At 39.4% G+C, this 21,097-nt stretch overlaps 1 long non-coding RNA gene across 1 annotated transcript; it reads right to left on the bottom strand.

The window, feature by feature from the left end:
• Positions 1–994: 994 nt before the first annotated feature.
• Positions 995–18,331, bottom strand: LOC123391998. The gene is made up of 3 exons (XR_006606681.1): positions 18,156–18,331; positions 6,682–6,808; positions 995–1,638 (listed from the first exon to the last, which is right to left on the bottom strand). It is a non-coding gene; the product is annotated as an uncharacterized LOC123391998 (long non-coding RNA).
• Positions 18,332–21,097: the final 2,766 nt, after the last annotated feature.

Here is a 21,097-nt window from a genome sequence, read left to right as displayed (position 1 = left end):
AGTTCATTTTTGCCCTTGCTTCCCTTGCCTTTGGCAATATTCCTAGGAAGATGTTGCTGTGGCTGAGGTCAAAGAGGTTGCTGCCTGTGTTCTCCTCAAGGATTTTGATGGATTCCCTTCTCACATTGAGGTCCTTCATCCATTTTGAGTCTATTTTCGTGTGTGGTGTAAGGAAATGGTCCAATTTCATTTTTCTGCATGTGGCTGTCCAATTTTCCCAACACCATTTATTGGAGAGGCTGTCTTTTTTCCATTGGACATTCTTTCCTGCTTTGTCGAAGATTAGTTGACCATAGAGTTGAGGGTCTATTTCTGGGCTTTCTATTCTGTTCCATTGATCTATGTGTCTGTTTTTGTGCCAGTACCATGCTGTCTTGATGATGACAGATTTGTAATAGAGCTTGAAGTCGGAATTGTGATGCCACCAACTTTGGCTTTCTTTTTCAATATCCCTTTGGCTATTCGAGGTCTTTTCTGGTTCCATATAAATTTTAGAATTATTTGTTCCATTTCTTTGAAAAAGATGGATGGTACTTTGATAGGAATTGCATTAAATGTGTAGATTGCTTTAGGTAGCATAGACATTTTCACAATATTTATTCTTCCAATCCAGGAGCATGGAACATTTTTCCATTTCTTTGTGTCTTCCTCAATTTCTTTCATGAGTACTTTATAGTTTTCTGAGTATAGATTCTTAGCCTCTTTCGTTAGGTTTATTCCTAGGTATCTTATGGTTTGGGGTGCAATTGTAAATGGGATGGACTCCTTAATTTCTCTTTCTTCTGTCTTATTGTTGGTGTAGAGAAATGCAACTGATTTCTGTGCATTGATTTTATATCCTGACACTTTACTGAATTCTTGTACAAGTTCTAGCAGTTTTGGAGTGGAGTCTTTTGGGTTTTCCACATATAGTATATCATCTGCGAAGAGTGATAATTTGACTTCTTCTTTGATCTGGCAACATTCTTAACACCAATGTCACCCACTCGCTATAGGTATTAAGTAGAAGATCTACATGAAAGCAACTTACACATGGTCCAGAGAATGGTGAAGTTCATGGAACTGTTCATTTGTCTTCACTCTCATGACTTTACCTGCAGTCTTAACAAACAATATTATTTATTTGATATTTTTCACGGTTATTTTGATTGAGTCTTCAAGGTCAAGGTAAAGTACTTTAATGCAGCAATTTTGGAGAAAGTTCCCTCGCCAGTTTTTATTGTGTCTTTTTCTCAACAAATTACAAAACCTAGCCTTCAGGTGTACATATCAGATTTTTGTGAAGAGAGCATTTACTAAAATATAAACACAGAATGATTAAAATCTTTGGCACTTGCTTTTCAGCATATTATGTGTAAATAAAAACTCCTCACATCTGCCAAAATCTCTCCAGAGTTTAAAAGATTTGGGCTGGTTTTCTCTTTTATTTTAAGGCCAGAGGTGGAGGATTACATTATCTAAAACAACAGGAAATGATTCAGATCAGAACCATCTCTGATTGCTAAGGTTCAGGACCTTTTATCAAAAGGTGTTTCCTTTGTTGATTCATTTGTTCAAATATATATTAAGGATTGGTTATGTTGGTACTCTGTGCAAGGCGCTGAGATGAGCAGTTCATCTTCTCAGGGAATCTCTCATCTGGAAGGGAGAGAAAACATGTATTTAAGGAGCCATAATGCAAGGTTAACTTTGGTAAACACCACAAGGATGTTGAGGTAGAGTATTATGGGATATAAAGGAAGGAGAAATTGTTTTTTGTGGAGGAGAACGCTTCTGTGTACTTGGGTCCCTTGGCAGCTACGGTGCAAGTAAGTCACGTTGCATTCTAGTCATTGACTTTTCTGACTTTCTGGCTAGCCAATGAACTGGAGAGCAGAGACCAAGTCTTCTTCTTCCAAAGAAGCCAGGAAGGAAGAATGATTTCAGTGTTGTCTGTGCAGTTTAAATTAGTCACAGTCAGATGTTTTGGGATTTGGTAGGGATTGTGCACTCAGGTAGGAGCCTGGGGCTGGACTGCTTCCAGAATAGTCCAGGGTTCGCTGGACGACAGTGGCACAAAGTGCCAGGGAAGGCGGGATTGGGGCACCAGTCAGCCTTGCTCAGTGAAGAAAGAAAATGCCATTCTTCTCCCTTAGCCTCTGGCTCAAAGTTAGTGGTAGTGACATGGGGCCCGAATTCAGGCATGTAGGTGTGAAAATGCTTGAATGGGTGATGAGTATTTAGGAGGCCAAGTGTTGTGGGGAGCACTGGGTGTTATACACAACTAATGAACTGTTGAACACTACATCAAAAACGAATGATGCATTACTATATGTTGACTAACTGAACGTAAAAAAATTTTTTTTTTTAAGTGAAAAGCAGTAGAATAAAGAACACACTCAAGAGTAATCACTTAGATGGGGTGCCTGGGTGGCTCAGTGGGTTAAAGTTTCTGCCTTTGGTTCAGGTCATGGTCCCAGGGTCCTGAGACCGAGCCCCGCATCGGGCTCTCTGCTTCATGGGGAGCCTGCTTCCTCCTCTCTCTCTACCTGCCTCCCTCTCTGCCTACTTGAGATCTCTGTCTGTCAAATAAATAAAAAAAATCTTTTTTTTAAAAAAGTAATCACTTAGAGGATAGTTTCCTTTTTCTCCCAAACCTTCTGAATGCATAGTCTTCTAAAAGGGTAAGGACTAATTCTAAAATTTTCCGAAATTCTAGAGAGGTAATATTATAGAAGAGTAATTTGGGGGAAGTTTGGACTAATTCCTTTTGTCTGGCAGGTGAGATATTGATCTAAGATGGTGCTGTAAGAATTCAGTCGTGAAAAATTTCTAACCCTGGGGGAATAGCATTTCTCTACACATTCCTCCTTTCCACTGTAAATTTATTTTAAGCACAAGCAGTTGCCCCAATGCACAATGCTTTCCAGAGTACAAGGAAGTTGTACATAGAAGAATGCTATATTTTCTATGGGAGAGATTTAGTTGAGTTAAGTGTCTCTCAGAAGAAGGGTCTTGGACTGCCTGCATCAGAATCACTTAGCAAGTGGGTTAAAAGGCAGATTCATCATGCCCATCTCAGACCTAGTTAATCAGAATCTTTGGGAGAACGGTCTGGGAATCTGCATTTTAAACACACCCACGTTTGACTCTGGTGTCCACTAAAATGTATGAACCACTGCTACATTCTATAGCCTTTATGAACCAAGGAGGGCCTCTCCTTGTGTCTGAAGATAAAACTATTAAACTCATGTTTTCTAAGGCCTTCTTCTGCTGTTAGCCTGGACCAAGGAGATTGAGGAAGTGGGTGAGAGGCCAAAAGAGACAAAACAGGCATCAAAGTCTCGCACACAGAGCTGAGGGAGTCACTTCAGGGGCTAAATACAGGGTCAGAACAAGCTGGAAATCATAATTTAGTCAAAAAGAGGAAGGTGCCATTGCCAAATGGCTAATCAATGCCTGTGGTTAAAAATCTAAGTTAAAAATGAGGCATCAGGGGCACCTGAGTGACTAAGTCATTGGGCGTCTGCCTCGGGCTCGGGTCAGATCCCAGGGTCCAGGGATGGACCCCTGCATCAGGCTCCCTGCTCAGCAGGAAGCCTGCTTCTTCCTCTCTCGCTCCCTATGCTTGTGTTCCCTCTCTTGCTGTCTCTCTCTCTCTCTCTCAAATAAATAAATAAAATCTTAAAAAAAACAAAAATGAGACATCAGCCTGCAAAACTTAAGGAGGGCCAGGAGAGTCGGGGAAGCTGAAGACCAGATCTGGGTCAACAACGATATGCAAGATCCAACTACAGGAGGCTAACGTTTGCCTCAGCCAATGGCCTTTAAATGCTTTCTATAATAATAGAAACCACAACCCAAATTGGGCCAGACTGAGACTCATAAACAATGAAGACAGAGGTGAAGTAGAAAATTTGAGCATATGGTGATATGCAGACATTATTTCCCTGCCAAAAAACAACATAAACGTGTGTCAACTATACTCAGAAAAAAGTTATTTAATTTTTTTTTTAAGATTTTATTTATTTATTTGTCAGGGATAGAGGGAGAGAGAGCGAGCGAGCACAGGCAGACAGAGAGGCTGGCAGAGGCAGAGGCAGAGGGAGAAGCAGGCTCCCTGCCGAGCAAGGAGCCTGATGTGGGACTCCATCCCAGGACGCTGGGATCATTACCTGAGCAGAAGGCAGACGCTTAACCAACTGAGTCACCCAGGCGTCCCAGAAAAAAGTTATTAAAAAGAAAAAGAAAAAGAACAACATCCAGTTTGAGTTCCCAAATGCTGCAGAATTGCTTCACCAATAAGGATAGTTAACTTTTACTAGGTATGTCTCTGTACCAGGCACAATTTGAAATATCTTGCAAGTATTATCTCATTTAAACCTCACACCCACACTCTGAAATTGTTATCATTGACAATGGCTGTTCTACAGACAAAAGAACTGAGATAAAGAGAGGTAAGCCACTTGCTCAGTGCCAAAGCTGGGATTTAAACCCAAGCAGTGTTGATCTAGAATCTGAATTCTTAATCACCATTTCATGCTATCTGCTGCCAAGTAGATATTTCTATAAGATCAAACTCTCAGTTGCAATGAACTATTGACTCAGTCATTATGGTCACTGTTACAATGTCTATAAAATGAGGGAGTGAATTTATAAGTCCTCTATACAGCATGATATACCATTAATGCTTAAAATGCATACCCTGTCCTGTGTATGAATGCTCACATTTGACATCACAGATAGCAGATCTGTGGTATGATGTAGTTTTCACAAAAAGCAATGCCAACAGAATTTTCAAGATAAATAGGTAACCAAAGAACATCCAGAGATCCAACTCTGTGTGTTCTGCATGCATTTTTCTTCATTCATTTTTGGCTCAGGTTATGTAGACTTGTTCAAACATTTTTTTTTCAAATGTACTTTGTGCACGTACACAGAAGAAGCTATTTCTTTTATCTCACATCTCTAGAGTTTGTCTTCCTGCCTGAGGCTCTGAGGCACACCATGGCCACCGGGAAAGGGGGAAACAAAAAAAGCCAGCTCAGGGGTGATTAAGAAAGTCTTGGGATTACAAAATGAAATGGAGGTACCTCTGAACTGAATGAAAAGAAACAAACAGAAGAATATTTCCTAAAGGTTTTATCATGATTTTATGATACCCAGACTTTTCTTTGCATTTACAGGTCATTTTTTTCTTCTTAATGTCCAGCGTTCAAGGATGTCCCTGGGAAAGTCTAATCTTTCCAAATGCACTGACAGTTGTTAATTACCAGTCTATAGTTATCTGTAACTAAAAGTTAGTCTCTTCTTCCCCACGCAGAGTTGAAGTCCCTTTTAAAATAGCAGCAGCTGAAACCACACACACACACACACACACACACACACAATCCAAATACATTAATAAAATAAACTTCTGGCTTATTTGGTAAGTTATAGGAAATAATAATGTGTAAGAAGGAACCAAGATATAATTCATTAGATTAAAGATATTCTTAGGTATCTCTTCCTATAACCTACAAAACAAAACAAAAAAGTGTTCTGAACACTATGGGAAGTGTTCTCATAAGGATATCAGATAAATAATGTGGACTGGCTTAGCCTTTTAAAACTTAGTTTATGCAACATTTTTAAACCTTTCTTGGCCACTATTTTTACTCTTTACTATTAAAAACACCTCTCGATATTACCAATTACAAGTTGTGAAGGAAAGATGTGAATTAAGGGAAGAAGAGTTAACACTACTTTTTATATTCAGAATAAGCTGAAACTAAGGGAACAAAGTGAGAAAGGTAAAAATAAATAGTTAGTAGACTATAGAAAGCAAAAATTTTTATGTGAATCACATTACTGCTACTCTTTAGAATATGTTAGAATCAGTTTGAAATTACATAGCGCTCTTTCTAGATCATTTGGAGTCATTTTCCCCTCAGAAATAGCCACTGTGCTGAATTCTGATGGTATCATGCAATTCTGCTTGCACACACATGACACATTCCATGTGTGTATGCTGCAAACCCTATGAGGGTGCAAAATGGGGTGGGTAGGAAATGATAGTGGTTTCGGTCTTGATGCACAAAGAGGTTATTACCTTAAAAATGTGATCAGTAATGGTGATATTATTTGTGCAAGTGTTTATTTTGGCTTTTATTTATAAAAGGACAAGGATCTAGCAAATGCCTCTCAAAGGGCATGCATGGCCTTTACTCAGAAAATGCCAGGGCCAAAGATTTCTATCGCTTTACGGGCTTCTCTTTCAAATGTCCTACAACCTGGCCTAGAGAAAATGCACTTGCTGTGGGCAGTGATGGAATGCTTTGTGGAAGGTTTGGAAATATTCAAATTAATCAAAACACATCTATACCATCCTGAGATTTTTTTCCTTTTTCTATTCTTTGTTTTTCCTTTTTTTCATCTCCTCTTTTCTTTTTCCTTTTCTCTTTTCCTTATTTTTCTTTTCTTTTTAATTTTCCTATTCTGCCTTACCTCTTGAATCTCTGAGACTTGTAAACCAGACTTTTAATAATGATGTGTCTACCCATCAGACTGCACAAACAGCTCCCAGATGGTCATGTACACAGCTGAGTGAGGAGAACCAGAGGGTTTAAAGCATAATGGTAACAACAGTACATTCTACAGTTCACTTAAGCTGTAGCTTTTAATTAAATATTTGTAGTGTCATTTGGAAGTACAAACACTCACCTGATGTTTAAGTGGTTAGTTTTTTCAGGAAGAAAAGCCTCAGTTGAAATTATTTAATGTGTCTGAGTCAAGTCTATTTTTAGAAATAATGAACAAAAATGTTCTGAAATCTAGTTGATCTGAGGTTCTTAAAAAAATTAGGAAATTAAGAGTTATGGAAGATATGTACAAATCAAGAGATATGGAAGGCAGATCTTTATTTCTCTTATAAGTATCCTTCAAATTAAATTTTTATCCTAGTTTAAGAAAATAGTTCCCTCCCCCTTTTTTGAAAAAAAAGTCAGTGACTTCTATGCCAGCAGTTAGCATTTTGTAGGTGATAAAACATAAGATCCTATTCTACTAAGTAAAACAAATCAGGTAGGTGAGAGATGATGTCCTCTCCTGCCATTCTTCTCTAAAACTTACTTTCTCAGTTTTGCTAAGCCTTAAGACTACACATCCTGAAAATCAAAAGTAATTATGCAAGAAAAATGTGAATCATAAGACCACGAAAACAAATTCATAAAAGTTTATTTTACTTCCTCTTAAAGGTAGTGTCATTCCAAGAAACTTGAATTTATGAATATTTCACAGAGAGTTATGTGGTCAGTAATCTGCCCTGCGCAGGAAAGGTGAATCAGCAGTTCTTCTGGGACCAAATGATTTACTCTTGTTATTCGTATTTTCTTTTTCAGAATACCTAGTCAGTATCACACACACATAAACCATTTCTTCTGACGATAAACGGTACAATGGTACCGTTTGAGAACCCGTCTGTAGACTCTGTTGACTTAATACGTATTTTCCCTGATTCTCCTGGATTATCCCATTTGTGGAGTTGAGCTCACCCATACCACAGTGCCAAGGGGTCACTGTAATTATTTCTTGTTTCCAGGGAAATCTTGGTTTAGCACAGTAAAATAGCTGTAGGCCTAGTGGTAAAATTACATCTATGAATATTTCTCAATGTTTACTCGTGATGTTCCAGGACTGCTTTATCAGTGCAGGAAGAGAGTCTTATTATTATCTGTGTGACCAGTATTTTCTATAAGATACATTTGATTCTTGAGAACGTTTGGAGCACCTGGGTGGCTTAGTCAGTTAAGTGTTTGCCTTTGGTTCAAGTCCGCTCAGGTCATGATCTCAAGGTCCTGAGATCAAGCCTGGCATTGCATCGGGCTTCCTGCTCAGCAGGGAGTCTGCTTCTCCCTCTCTCAGCTCATGCTCTCTCTCTGTCTCTCTCACATAAATAAATAAAATCTTTTTTTAAAAATTTATTTATTTGACAGAGAGAGATCACAAATAAGCAGAGAGGCAGGCAGAGAGAGAAAGGAGGAAGCAGGCTCTCTGCAGAGAGCCCGATGTGGGGCTCGATCCCAGGACCCTGGGATCATGACCTGAGCCGAAGGCAGAGGCTTTAACCCACTGAGCCACCCAGGCGCCCCAATAAATAAAATCTTAAAAAAAAAAAAAAGGAAAAGAAAAAAGAGAACGTTTGTTGAATAAATGAATAATATGCAAAATTCAACCACCACTTATTTTTCCGTTCAGATATTATCTTGGCATGCTATTGGGGTTAATGCCAATGTGGGATATCTGCACGAAGAGGCACATCGGTTTTTTTCTCAGGAACTACAGAGTCTTTCCTGCTTGAGACAGGAGAAGCAGGGTAGAGAACAGCAGCATTAACCCAGCATCTCCCAGGTGCTGCGGCTCGGTACTTTGCATACACTATAGTGTGTGGTCCAACAGAAACACCGAGAAAAGAACACTAGTATCCCCCTTTTACAGGTGAGAAAATAGGGTTAGAAGGATGTGATTCTGAAATCCTTCCAAAGGAAAACTGGGTTAAGATTAGAATGTAAACAAAATTTATAACATAAGTTATATCATCTGATGGTGGCTGAGAGGTTACCATGTAATGGAAGAAAGAGTTATATGAATCTTATTAATTTCTCCTGTTTGATGAAATACACACACACACATAAACACACACACACACACACACACACACACGAATTGGAAGGCAAGTCTTGGAATTCAGTCTTTACAGGTCCCAACTCATACCCTTAATTATATTTTTAAGTCCTTCATTTTATTACAGAAATAAGACTCTTCCTGACTTACTTCTAACTGCATTTGAAAGGATTTATATAAGATTCATTTAGAGTGAAGCCCATGAAAACTTCCTTTTCACTTGACTTTTTAAGTCAGATGAAACTGAAAGAGAAAGTAAATCAGATAAGAAAACTTTTGTATTTTTTGCTATAGTCTAAGCACTTTAAATGATATGTGTAAAGAAGGGGCTGTGTTTTTTAATCTGTATTTGTTTAATCACAAAAATAATTTAAAGTTCCAAGTATATTGGGATGAATACTTATAAAAACCATGACAAATTGAGGATTTAAATTCTTATACAGAAAAGGATTACACAAATTTATAAGAAAATCTGTAAGACCACCATGTAAACACAGGAAAAGGGTAACTACATTTTACACAAAAGGAAATATAAGAGGTTCAAACATTTTTAAATCTTTAACACTGCTGGTAATTGAAAATGAAAATGAAGAGAACAGCTTAATTCTAGTTTCTCCTATCAATCAGCATGGTTTGTTACTTTAGAATTCACAATGCAAGTAGAAGTGTAAATTTTAATTAGCCAAAAATTTTGTGGAACAATTTGCAAATACATATCAAAAAAGCTTTGAATATGCTTCTAGGGTTCTACTCTGAGGAAATATTCTGAAATGCAAGCAAATATTTAAATATAAAGATATACTTTATAAAAGAAAAAAAAAAGCCTTAAACGTCCTCAAATAAGAAGGACATATGAAGACCATTTAGTGACCCTGGAAATAAGATTCTTATGACCTAACAATAATGAGGAAAAACCAGGCTATAATATTACATTATAGTTAAGCCCAAACATAGAAAGTATAGAGAATTGAATTTAGATATATAAATATCAGTGATAATCTCTGGGTTATTTTTTCTATTGGTTTTGCTCTAGTTTTCTGTGTTTACAAGTTTATTTTTATAATTCAAAAAAAATTAATAGAAGAAAGGAGGAAAAAACAGAATGAAAAAAGTCCTTTAAACATATAGGCTGGGGGCGCCTGGGTGGCTCAGTCAGTTAAGCATCTGCCTTGAGCTCTGGTCATGATCCCAGAGTCGTGGGATCGAGGCCCACATCAGGCTCCCTGCTCAGCGGGGAGCCTGCTTCTCCCTTGCCCTCTGCTGTTCCCCCTGCTTGTGCTCTCTCTCTCTCTTTTTCTCTATCAGAGAAAGAAATAAAATCTTGAACAAAAAAAAATATATATAGGCTGAAAAAGATGCAGAAAGAGCAGAGGAATTTATCCTGGACATCCTGGACCTGAAGTTCCTTTGCAGGCCACGTAGGGTCAAAAATCCAACCCAAACCAGGTATTGGTTTAGTTGACCACCGGGTCTGCATAATATGACACCATGACATAGTGATGATCCAAGGAAATGCGCTAGTGGGGAGCATTAGTCCAACGTCTAGAAGAAAGGAGGTGGTTGGCTCCGTCCACTCCGAACTCACCAGACCCCATCTGGAGCGTGAGGTAGTGCTGTGCTCCACACCTAAAGCAGAATGGTCAGTGACTGAAGTCTGTCCAGAAGACGGGGCCACAACAATAAAATGCACGGAAACCCTATGACTTCTCAGCTTAAAATCATCTCTGGTTTCTTATGACTCTCAGAATAAAGTCCTAAACCCTGTAAGACCACGCCTCATCTTATAAGATTTCCCCCTCTGCTCACAAAGTTCTAGTCACATGTTTCCATCCCTTGGGTCCGTCAAGCTCCTCCCCACTTCAGATGGATGGCAGGTACCGCCTCCCCAGCCTAGACCTGTCCCCAGGCCTCTACATTCATCCCCTCCACCTCGCCTTGTCTTTTCCACAAACACACTTTCTTGCCTGGCCAATTCTTGCTTTTTTCTTTCTTTCTTTTTTTTTTTTTTTAAAGATTTTATTTATTTATTTGACAGAGAGAAATCACAAGTAGTTGGAGAGGCAGGCAGAGAGAGAGAGAGGGAAGCAGGCTCCCCGCTGAGCAGAGAGCCCGATGCGGGGCTCGATCCCAGGACCCTGAGATCATGACCTGAGCCGAAGGCAGCGGCTTAACCCACTGAGCCACCCAGGCGCCCCAATTCTTGCTTTTTTCAAGTCTCACATCAGATATTTCTTTCCTCGGGAATACTTTCTGACCTGCCACCTAGGAAAAGCGCCCATTACACACTCTTATTTTACCCTGCAGTTGTCTCTGGTTAGTTATCGTTCTTATGTTTGTTTTTCTCGTAAGGTAGCAAACCCTGTGAGGACAGTATTGGGTGCCTCATCATGTGTCCTTGTGCATCTGGACTGCTGTAACAATAATCATAGACTGGATGGCTTATAAACAACAGGAACTTTTTTCTTACAGCTGCGGAGGTTGGGAAGTCCAAGATCAAGGTGTTTGCAGTTTCAGAGTCTGATGAGAACCCTCTTACTTAGTAGATGGCCAGTCTCCTTGCTGTGTCTTCACGTGAATGAAAGGCTGAGGGAGCTCTCTGGGGTCTCTTTTATATGGGTATTAATCCCATTCATGAGGGCTCTACCAGTAACCTCCCCAGGGCCCATCTCCTAATACTATCAACACGAGGGGTTAGGATATTAACAAATGAATTTGGGGGGAAACACAAACATTCAGTAGATAGCATAATATATATCCAGAATTTAATGCAGTGTCTGGCGCATACTGTGGGCTATTTGTTGAATGAATGAATGAGTGAATGAATGAATGAATAAATTTTGTGAAGTCCATCTGTCTGTATGTTTTTATGACTACCCTTTACTTTTACACCTTAGTGTCTCCTCCATGCTTAGAAAATGGGATTCTTTTTTTGAGAGAGAGAGAGAGAGCGCACACACAGGGAAGGGGGGTGGAGTGCAGAGGGAGAGAGAGAATCCTAAGCAGGGTCCATACTTAGCAGAGAACCCAACATAGGGCTCGATCTCACAACCCTGAGATCATGACTGAGCTGAAATCAAGAGTCAGATGCTTAACCCACTGAGTCACACAGGCACCCCAAGAAAACGGGATTCTTAATCTGAAATAGGAGAAGACAAGTGGGAGAAGAGGGGATATGATAGCTCCCTATCATGTAGACATTCTGTACAACACCAGAGTGAGAACTAAGCTAGTTACAGTTTCAAATTCATAAGGAAGAACTTCTCAAAAATTAAATTAGTGCCTTGTGTGGTAATGAATTCTCTTTTATGAAGTGTGTACCAGTAATAATTTAATATAAGCATGGGTTGGAATTGTTGCAAAAGGGATTCTTATATTAGATAGTCAGATCTGATGACTTTTAGGATCACTTAAAAGTATATGATTCTGTGACCTAGCAATCTCTTTGGCTGCAGAGGCACTACATAAGGAGAAGATTGAAGACAAAACGGGGCATGGAGCTAAACAAAGAAAAGCTTGGGGAAGGAAAGGAAATGTAACACTGTCTCCAAACATTTGATCTCAATCATTTTGAACCTTCTCTGAGGATAGGGTTGGCAGGCCTCCCAGAGAAACCAAAACAAAGCAACCTAACAGGGCATCACAAAGGAAAGGGGACCTAAGCTGGGAGATGAGAAGATGAAAGCCCTGCCTTTAGACTCACTGAGGAGGGAGAGAGGGGGCGTGAATGGCAGGCTTTCTCTTCAGGGTCCCTTTCAAAGCCCTTAAAGGCACACCTCTGAAAGGAGCATTCTCCACAGAGAGAGAGAGTAGTTCCCTGAATCCAGAAGTCTGGGCTTTAATGACCGCGCTGAAGGAACAGGATGAAATGTCAGGAGAACTGCTTTCGTGTCTTCATTCTCCTTAACGCAAACGTGTGTCATCATTCTGGAATGAGCAAGGCCTGTTCAACAAGCCTAGCTTTTATCGTCTCCTTTGTGTTTGCTTATTCACAGTTCAGAAATCATCCAATGGCCTTCTTACTCTCGAATCAAAAGAATGAACACTGCTGTGGAAAGAAAAACCAACTTCCATTGGTTTGTGAGAAAGACCCACCAGATGCCTCTGCTTGAGACCGAAAGAGGAAAATGAAGCTATGCTGTGTAGCTTTGCCTTAAGGTGGTGACTTCTTCCAACTGTAACGTGGAGACTCCTCTTGAAATTGAGCTCAGCTTTTTTTTTTTTTTTTTTTGACTGCCACTAAAAATATTGAATACCTATTGTGTGCCATGTTTCAGGCGATGTGCTGAGTGATTTGTACACATTATCTCCTGAGTCTTAAAAAACAGTCTGGAGAATGGGGTGCCTGGGTGGCTCAGTTGGTTAAGCGACTGCCTTCGGCTCGGGTCATCATCTCAGGGTTGTAGGATTGAGCCCCGCATTAGGCTCCCTGCTCAGCGGTGAGTCTGTTTCTCCCTCTGCTCATCCCTTCAGCTCATGCTCTCTTTCTCAAACAAATAGTCAATAAAATCTTTTCTTGAAAAACAGTTTGGAAGTAGATGCGATTACAATCCCTATATCTGAAAACTGTGTGCTATTATTATAAGAATTGAAAAAGTGTGATAGTATCTGAATCAGGAAACATAATATTACATTTATTTTAACTTTATCATTAAAAATTTTAACCTACTACAAAGAAGAGAGTGTATTAAAGTCCTATCAGTCACCTCACATTTTACCATATTTCCTTCATCTATTTTCTCTTTGCTCCAGACACCAAGACTTTTAGTCTCTAAATGTTTTAGTATGCATCTCTAAAAATTAAACATATTTTCTTACATACTATTATCACTCTTAAAATAACGAACAATTTCTTATCCTCTCCTACCTAGTCTATACTCAGATTTCCCACATTGTGCCCAAGTTTACTATCAGATTTTCACAATTATTAAATTAAATTCCTCACAATAATGACACGGAGTTGTAAGAAAACTTGCTTCTACAAACAAAGCAAAAGTGGGAGGGATTTGGAAGCAGAGTGAAGCGGGATCGATACCTACTCGCCCTGGGTTCACCCCAGGCATTCTGGGAGCTCACCCTACGTCGCCGGCTCTACTCTCAGACCCCACCTGGATCTGAGCTCAGGTGAAAATCACGGCACAGGGCTCAAGAGCATGGACTCTGGAACCAGAGTCCAAATTCATTACCTATTAGCTGAGCATCCTTGGACCAGCTCATTTCTCCGTGCCTTAGTTTTATTATGTGTAAAAGAGGAATACAAACAGTAGCTTCCTTAGAGAGTTATTAGAAGATCTAAATGATATAATATGAGAATTAAATGACATTGAAAAGTGTCAGGCAGTTAAGTGCTCAATAATATTATTGTCGTCATCATTACCATAGGCATTGGCTTTAGGTTAAAAACTGGTCCTTGGGGCACCTGTGTAGCTCAGTGGGTTAAAGCCTCTGCCTTTAGCTCAGGTTGTGATCCCAGAGTCCTGGGATAGAGCCCTGTATCGGGCTCTCTGCTTATTGGGAAGTCTGCTCCCCCCCACCCCCCGCCTGCGTCTCTGCCTACTTGTGATCTCTGTCAAATAAATAAATAAAATCTTAAAAATAAATAAATAAATAAATAACTGGTCCTACAGTTGTTCAGGATACAGGAATGATAGAAACTGAGAATGAGGATGATGGCTGGATTTCAATGACTTTGCACAATTTTTTTTTCCAAATTCCGTTTTTATACTGTTATATGATCCTTTCCACAAGAAGTTATTTTAAATCCCCCTGTTTAGAGGTGATAAAAACAAGCACCCAAGCAACCTACTGTCTTGAGCTAGTGTCCAGCCCCGTTGTGTGGCCCCCTCCATCCCAGCATCCACCTCTGGCCTCTGCAGAAGAGGGAACTTTTGGCCTTTCTAAGCCAAGGACCTCATGCACTTCATAACTACCACTTCTTTCCATCAGCTCTCCTCACTTATCTAAACCACCAACCTCAAGTCTCACTTCCTTTTGCTCTCTAGCCTTGTCTTTTTGCCCATCTACCAGTTCAGGTTCTCTTATTTGAACTTGGACCACCCTCTTCTGTCTTTTTCCTTATTGTGTTTCAACAAAGGCAAGTCATTCAACAAGCCATAGAGAACAACCTACTCTATGGTAGGCACCATGGCTAGCACTGAGGATACAGAAGTGAATAACAGGACATCTCTACTGCAAGGAGTGTGGGATCTAAGGATCTCACTGAAGTCTTCCATGATCTGCCAGCTTCCCAAGTATTGCTTATATGCTACTGGCTGGAGAGCTACTTGTCTGGTCTACTCTTGCTTTATAAGAGTGTCAGAGAAAGAGTCATAACAGTCTATATTATTGATCACCACTGGAAGAGTTATATTATACTGATTTGTGTAGTGGGGCGGCTATTTAAAAATTTCTTCCATTTAATCTACTAATATTTATGATTGTCATAAAAATAATTTTTGACAGTGTTGTAGACTATTAAGCAGAATTGGAAGAGTAACAAAGAATTAAATTAGAACTGTTGCAGACCTACCAGTCACAAAGTAAAGGAAGCTTTCCAATTACATATATGGACTCCAATTCTGCAGAATTCCTATAAAAATCAATTATTTCTCTTTCCTCCCAACACATTTCTGAGCCCTCATGGGTTGGGCTGTTGTAAAAGTACTTCATGAGATTGGACAACTGTCCACGTTTTCAGCAAATGGAAAATTGAAGGCGATTCAAGATGAAGCTCCGTAAAGAGAAGGCCGGAGTACTAATTCTCTGAGCAAGCCTCAGAGAAGATTCTCAGTAAATAAATGCCCAGCTCATTGCATGTAACTGGTCTCCTCCATCCCCAGGTGCTTTCACTGAGATGCCACAGTCCAACTTCTCCTTCTTCCAACTCAGGAGGATGGTTCTGTGTACCTCTACTCAGCACTTTTTTTTAAAAAATGGAGAGTAAAACACGAGGCTCTTTGATTGAAGTTGTACCTAAAAAGCCTTAGTTAATTCCTGATATTTTGAGGCACAAGCCTCAAAATTAGAAAGGATGATTCAGAGTCATTAAGCAGGGATCTGAAAGAAGTACTAGGAACAAAGAGAGAACCCAAGTTCAGAGCCCGAGGAGTCCTATCGTGGGGCAGGCAGGAGGTGCAGGGAACAGGAGGCTGGCCAGGAGCCCCCAAATTCTGACTTATAAAACCTATCTTGTGACAGACCCAGGGCTATGCTTTAAGTAGGTACTATATCTTACAGTTCTCCAATGAGTCCAATATAGGCCAGCGAAGGGTAACTCAGAACTGTGCTCTATTGTTAACCTTCTAGAAAGCCAGCATAGAGTTAGAGGACGCCCCTGATGACCCAGGAACTGGACTAAAACTCCGGACAACTTTGAGCTACTCACTTAACCTCTAGGGGACTTCATTTCCTCCTCTGTAAAGAGGAGATATTAACAGGCCCAACTTCATAGGATAATGTGAGCATTTAAAGACCATTCCATGTAAAGCACTCAACACATACTGAGAACTCAGTAAAGAGTAGCCATTTTGATCAGAGAGGCCTTTCCTAATACCTTTTATGAAATTTTCTGTCATTCTCTGAACCCTGAACCAGCTTTATTTTTCTTCCTAGATTCATCCCACTAAGCTTCGTAAATGTTATGTTTCTAGTTATTCTCCCTTAAACACAATGCAAGCTTTTGTTTCCTACTTAACCCCAGTATGTAAAAAATAAAAAAAAAAAAGTAGCAGAGATGTATAGTAAGTGCCCAGTGGCCATCTGGCAAGTGAATAGATGAACTTGTCAAGGTCCTACAGCTAATGAGAGCTGAGCTGAACAGGATTCCAGCTCAGGGCTGTTTGGCTCTTAGTTAAGCACTTTCTACCATAACAGAAACTGAAAGTTCCAAAGCTGTAGATTATTACACTGTGTGAAGTGTATCGTTTTAAGTATGAAAATACTGCGACTAAAAGTACCTTGTACACCAAGCCCGGAGACTTGAGGTCTTATCAGTTCTTAGCTATGTGACATGGATGACAAGCCAATGCATCTCATCTGTCTTTATTTCCTCATTTGTAAAATGAGAAGATTAAATAAATTTCTTCAGTTCGGTTTTTTCCTTCTGACTCTATTCCAAAGGATTAAATTCATTAGTGAATAGTTTTATACTGTGGTATATTTTTGTATTCAAAGCATCTCTCTGTCCTTTTTCCTTCTACAGTGAATAAAGATGAAAGTTAGAAAAGAAATTACAAAGAGAATTGTGTAGCAGCTAGCAATCTAATTGTGCTGTAACCTACATTGATTTTTCTCCTTGAAATCACCCTGTAAAATCTCAGCTATTCCAGAGAAATCACTCTTTGCATATTTGGCTGCAATGACGAGGGCCCAAATAGCAAATAAGTTTTATCACTGGTGACAGAAAGAAGTGTCTGGGAACAAAGCCAAGTGGAAATCTAACCTGCTCCCAAAGGCAGCCAGTGTTCTTTGATTGCTCACTTCACTAAACTCCTCTGACTCTTAAGATCTTTAACATAAAAGAAAACTGTCAACCATTGTTTACCTAGGTAAAGTGTGTCCATCACCTAGAAGTGAAGTTACTAAGGGGTCCTAGCTTATATTTCTGTATTCTTAAACATTTTTATTTTATTTTATTTTAGTTTAGTTTAGTTTATCTATTTGACAGACAGAGATCACAAGTAGGCAGAGAGGCAGGCAGAGAGAGAGGGGGAAGCAGGCTCCCCACTGAGCAGAGAGCCCGATGTGGGACTCGATCCCAGGACCCTGATATCATGACCTGAGCCGAGGGCAGGGGCTTTAACCCACTGAGCCACCCAGTGCTCAGTCAGATGCTCAGTGAGTATTTCATTACTCACGCATCGTCCTTATCTGTGGGATTCCATTTGGTCTACCAATTGAGCACCCACCCTACTTCCCTCTGACCTTTGGTTCTGTTTCCTTCTCCTTTGCCTCTTACCTTGGGCATGGCACTAAGTAAAGTTGGTTCCTCTTGTCCTGACTACCCTCTTTTTTGTTCCTCAGGAATAACCCACCTCGGGGGAGGGCAGTGCCTTACCAGTTCCTGACTTTCTAACTGATTTTCTGAAGGAAAAAAATGTTATGTCCAGATTTGGGGAGGAGAGGTGGCTTGAGTGTTGTGTTGGTAAAGATATAAATGCTGAACAACGTCACGAGAAACACAATCCTATTCAAGCAGATTTGCTTTAAAGTCTCATTTCCCGGTGTGCTCCTTGGGCTTTCTTCCTTTCTTTCACTTTGTCATTGAGAAGCTGGGCACTCCTCTCATCCCTTCCTCTCACAGTTCAAAACAACAGCAGGAGAAGAAAGGACATATGCCATACATTACGAAGTGATATTTTGACTACATATGATAAAAGTTATACCTGAACAACAGAAAAGAAAGTGGGAAAACATTTCAATTATGAGAAATGTTAAAATCTTGGATAATTTCTGAAAGGTTTCAATACACGAAGAAATAGAGGTAAGTGACATTCTCTATAGAGCAATCTCATTCTTACCTGGTAAGGGTTTGGTGTGTGGATAGCCTGCTTGGGTCCTCTCCATCTCCAATTTTCCATGATTAGAGGATTCGAGCTCTTTAACATTGAACTTCTACTGTAAATGTGTCTTAAAAGTTTTTATTTAAAATAAGCTGACAAGGCAAATTATGAGAGCAGATTTCTGAAGAGGCACTTAGCTTAGCAAACCAGCAGTCATATGCCAGCCCGGGAAAAGAATGATGTCATATCTCAGCAAGCTGTACTTTCCTAAATGCCAAAGATAGCAATATGTTAACACGTAAGGAAAGTATTGAGTTGCTTAACTAATACTGTCAGTGATTTAATATAACTTGAGCAAAGCTTTGACATACTAATTCCAAGATATTGAAGGAAAGGTACCCAAAAAATCACTAGATTCATTATGTATCAATAATTGCTTTCCATTCTTTATTGCTCATATGCACTTCAATAAAATGAGAAAATTAGAACTAATTTGGTTAGGAGGATTTGATTTCAGAAACTCACTTACTTTTTCTTCACCTCCCTAACTATGGGCCATGGCAAAAACCTTCTTCCTATAAAAATTTTATATAACTTGATCAATATAGCCAGCTTTCTCCTTAATTCTTTTGGAAGCATGATGAGTATTTATATATAATCGGATTAGTGTACATCAATTTCAAGAGCTTAAATACGAGAAAATATGAAATGTTACAGGGAGCTTTCAGGCTCTTTGTTTTGCCTTCCTTGGCAATATCCTGTTATTATTCCTAAACTGGCAATCTCCTCCAAATATCTCTAGGTTCCATTATAGCCCACTTAACCATTATAAACTCAATACATCACTTTTGAATCTACCTCATTTTTCAGGCTTCAACTACTGAAGTTTTTAGGCTTCGGAAAGTTTACAACCCTCCATATAAAGAAAAGTATCTTTCCATCTTAAAGAACACAATAAAAGAGGTTTACCACTTGCATTTTTGTAGCATTCTGTTAACTAGAACTCATTAACAAGCACTTAGGGCCATGCAGTTTACCAAAACTTTCAATTGTCATAATGACACTCCACAGAATTCAGTATTTGAAAAGAGAGAACAAACCATGGTTAAAAGAAACACATCATTCTATTTTTTTGAAAACTGGTGAGTTTTACATATTTTAATTATTATTATTATCACACTTGTGTATTTATTCCTGACTTTACCCACAAATAGCATTTCTTTGGTCTTTTCTCAAGTGTCATGAATTCTGAGATTCAGAGAACAAGTCCATACCCTTAAAAAAAAAAAAAAAGACTTTATTTATTTATTTGACACATAGGAAGAGAGAGAGAGAGAACACAAGCAGGCAGACAGGCAGGCAGAGAGAGAGGGGGAAGCAGGCTCCCCTCTAAGAAGAGAGCCCGATGCGGTGCTCTATCCCAGGACCCCGAGATCATGACCTGAGCCAAAGGCAGAGGCTCAACCCACTGAGCCGCTCAGGCACCCAAGTCCAAACCCCTTGTCGCTTTCTAACTGTCACCCATCTTGCTGATCCTACTATTCTCTCCTCTTACCTTCTTAGATCTTTTTACACCAGAGTGAAACCTGGATGCTTGTTATACAGACTGTATGCATACACACACACACACACACACATTTAAAAAAATATTTTTCATTCTCATAAAAGGTTTCATTTTCCAGGCGCTGGGGTAGTTCAGTGGGTTAAGCAGCCGCCTTTTGCTCAGGACGTGATCTCAGAGTCCTGGGATTGGATGGAGCCCCACATAGGTCTCCCTGCTCAGTGGGTGTTTGGCTTCTCCTTCAGCCCCTCCCCCCTCATTCTTGCCCCCCCTTCTCTTTCTCAAAAAATAAATAAAATCTTTTTTCAAAAAGTTTTTATTTTCTACTTTTCCTTTTATATCCTGCTTTTATTCCCTATTCTGTCTCATATCACATATCCCATTCTGTGTGAGAAAATAGTCTAAAGTGAACTGAGAGGGAAAAGGGTAAACGAAATTATTCATTGGAGAGAACAGAGGATACACCAGCTCTGCACAGATGATCCAGTTTTTAACCCAAGAGCAAATACTTACCTGCACATCCATAGATCATGCTCTAGTTCTTAAGGAAAAGTAACAGCGGATCCACAAGATGGAGTCTTGTGTTGGGGCTGTACCTACATCTGTTTGGGGTGTATTATTTTGGGTGAAAAAGTCTATATTGCCTTCAACTCACATTAGACAATAAAGTGCACTCTTACATTGGACACACAACATACAATGAATCAAACTAGACTTGACATGTGTTTTATATACGATAGAACCCATTTCAACTTTAAAATCAATTCAAGTGAATAGTGTCTAGTGACATGATTAATTATATCGTGAATTGTTTCTGTGTATATGCTGTCTCAACTTTTTTTCCTATGTTGATTTGTTCAATTAGTGATGATGTAAGATGGTGCTCAATATTGGTTTCAGAGACTTTCAGGAAATGTGATTAATTTGTTAGCAAAGATGAACTTATCAGTAGTTCCTTCAACCTGGAGCCTTATGAGCTCAGATGCTGACTTTGCCACTTGTCCTCTGTGATCTTAGCCAAGAGACCCCAGTTCGTTTAGCTTCAGCTTCTCCACAACAATAGGGATTGTGATTCCACTTTATAGCATTATTATGAGGGTCAGACATGAATGGATCTTCAGCTCTGCCTGGGAGAAACAGCTCAATGATTAGTTTTTCTTTGGCCAGAAAGACAGTGGGATAAATTTCTATGTGTATTTCAGAGGATAAAACCAGAGTCTTAAAGGATCCTCATTTTATGTATGGTTGATGAATTACAAAATTCTACACCTGAAACCAATTTTACCATTTATAGTAACTGACTAGAATCGAAATAAAAACTTGAAAAGAAAAAAATAGCATCATTATATTTTATATAAACAATAACCGTGTTTTTGTGACTTGGGGGAGCAAACAGGGT

This window comes from Mustela putorius, unplaced genomic scaffold (genome assembly GCF_011764305.1).
Source record: "Mustela putorius furo isolate JIRA1106 unplaced genomic scaffold, ASM1176430v1.1 tig00000421_pilon_pilon_pilon, whole genome shotgun sequence".
NCBI classification, from domain to species: Eukaryota; Metazoa; Chordata; class Mammalia; order Carnivora; family Mustelidae; genus Mustela; species Mustela putorius.
Note: the sequence above shows the minus strand (reverse complement) of the source record. Positions and strands in the feature narration are given on the sequence as shown.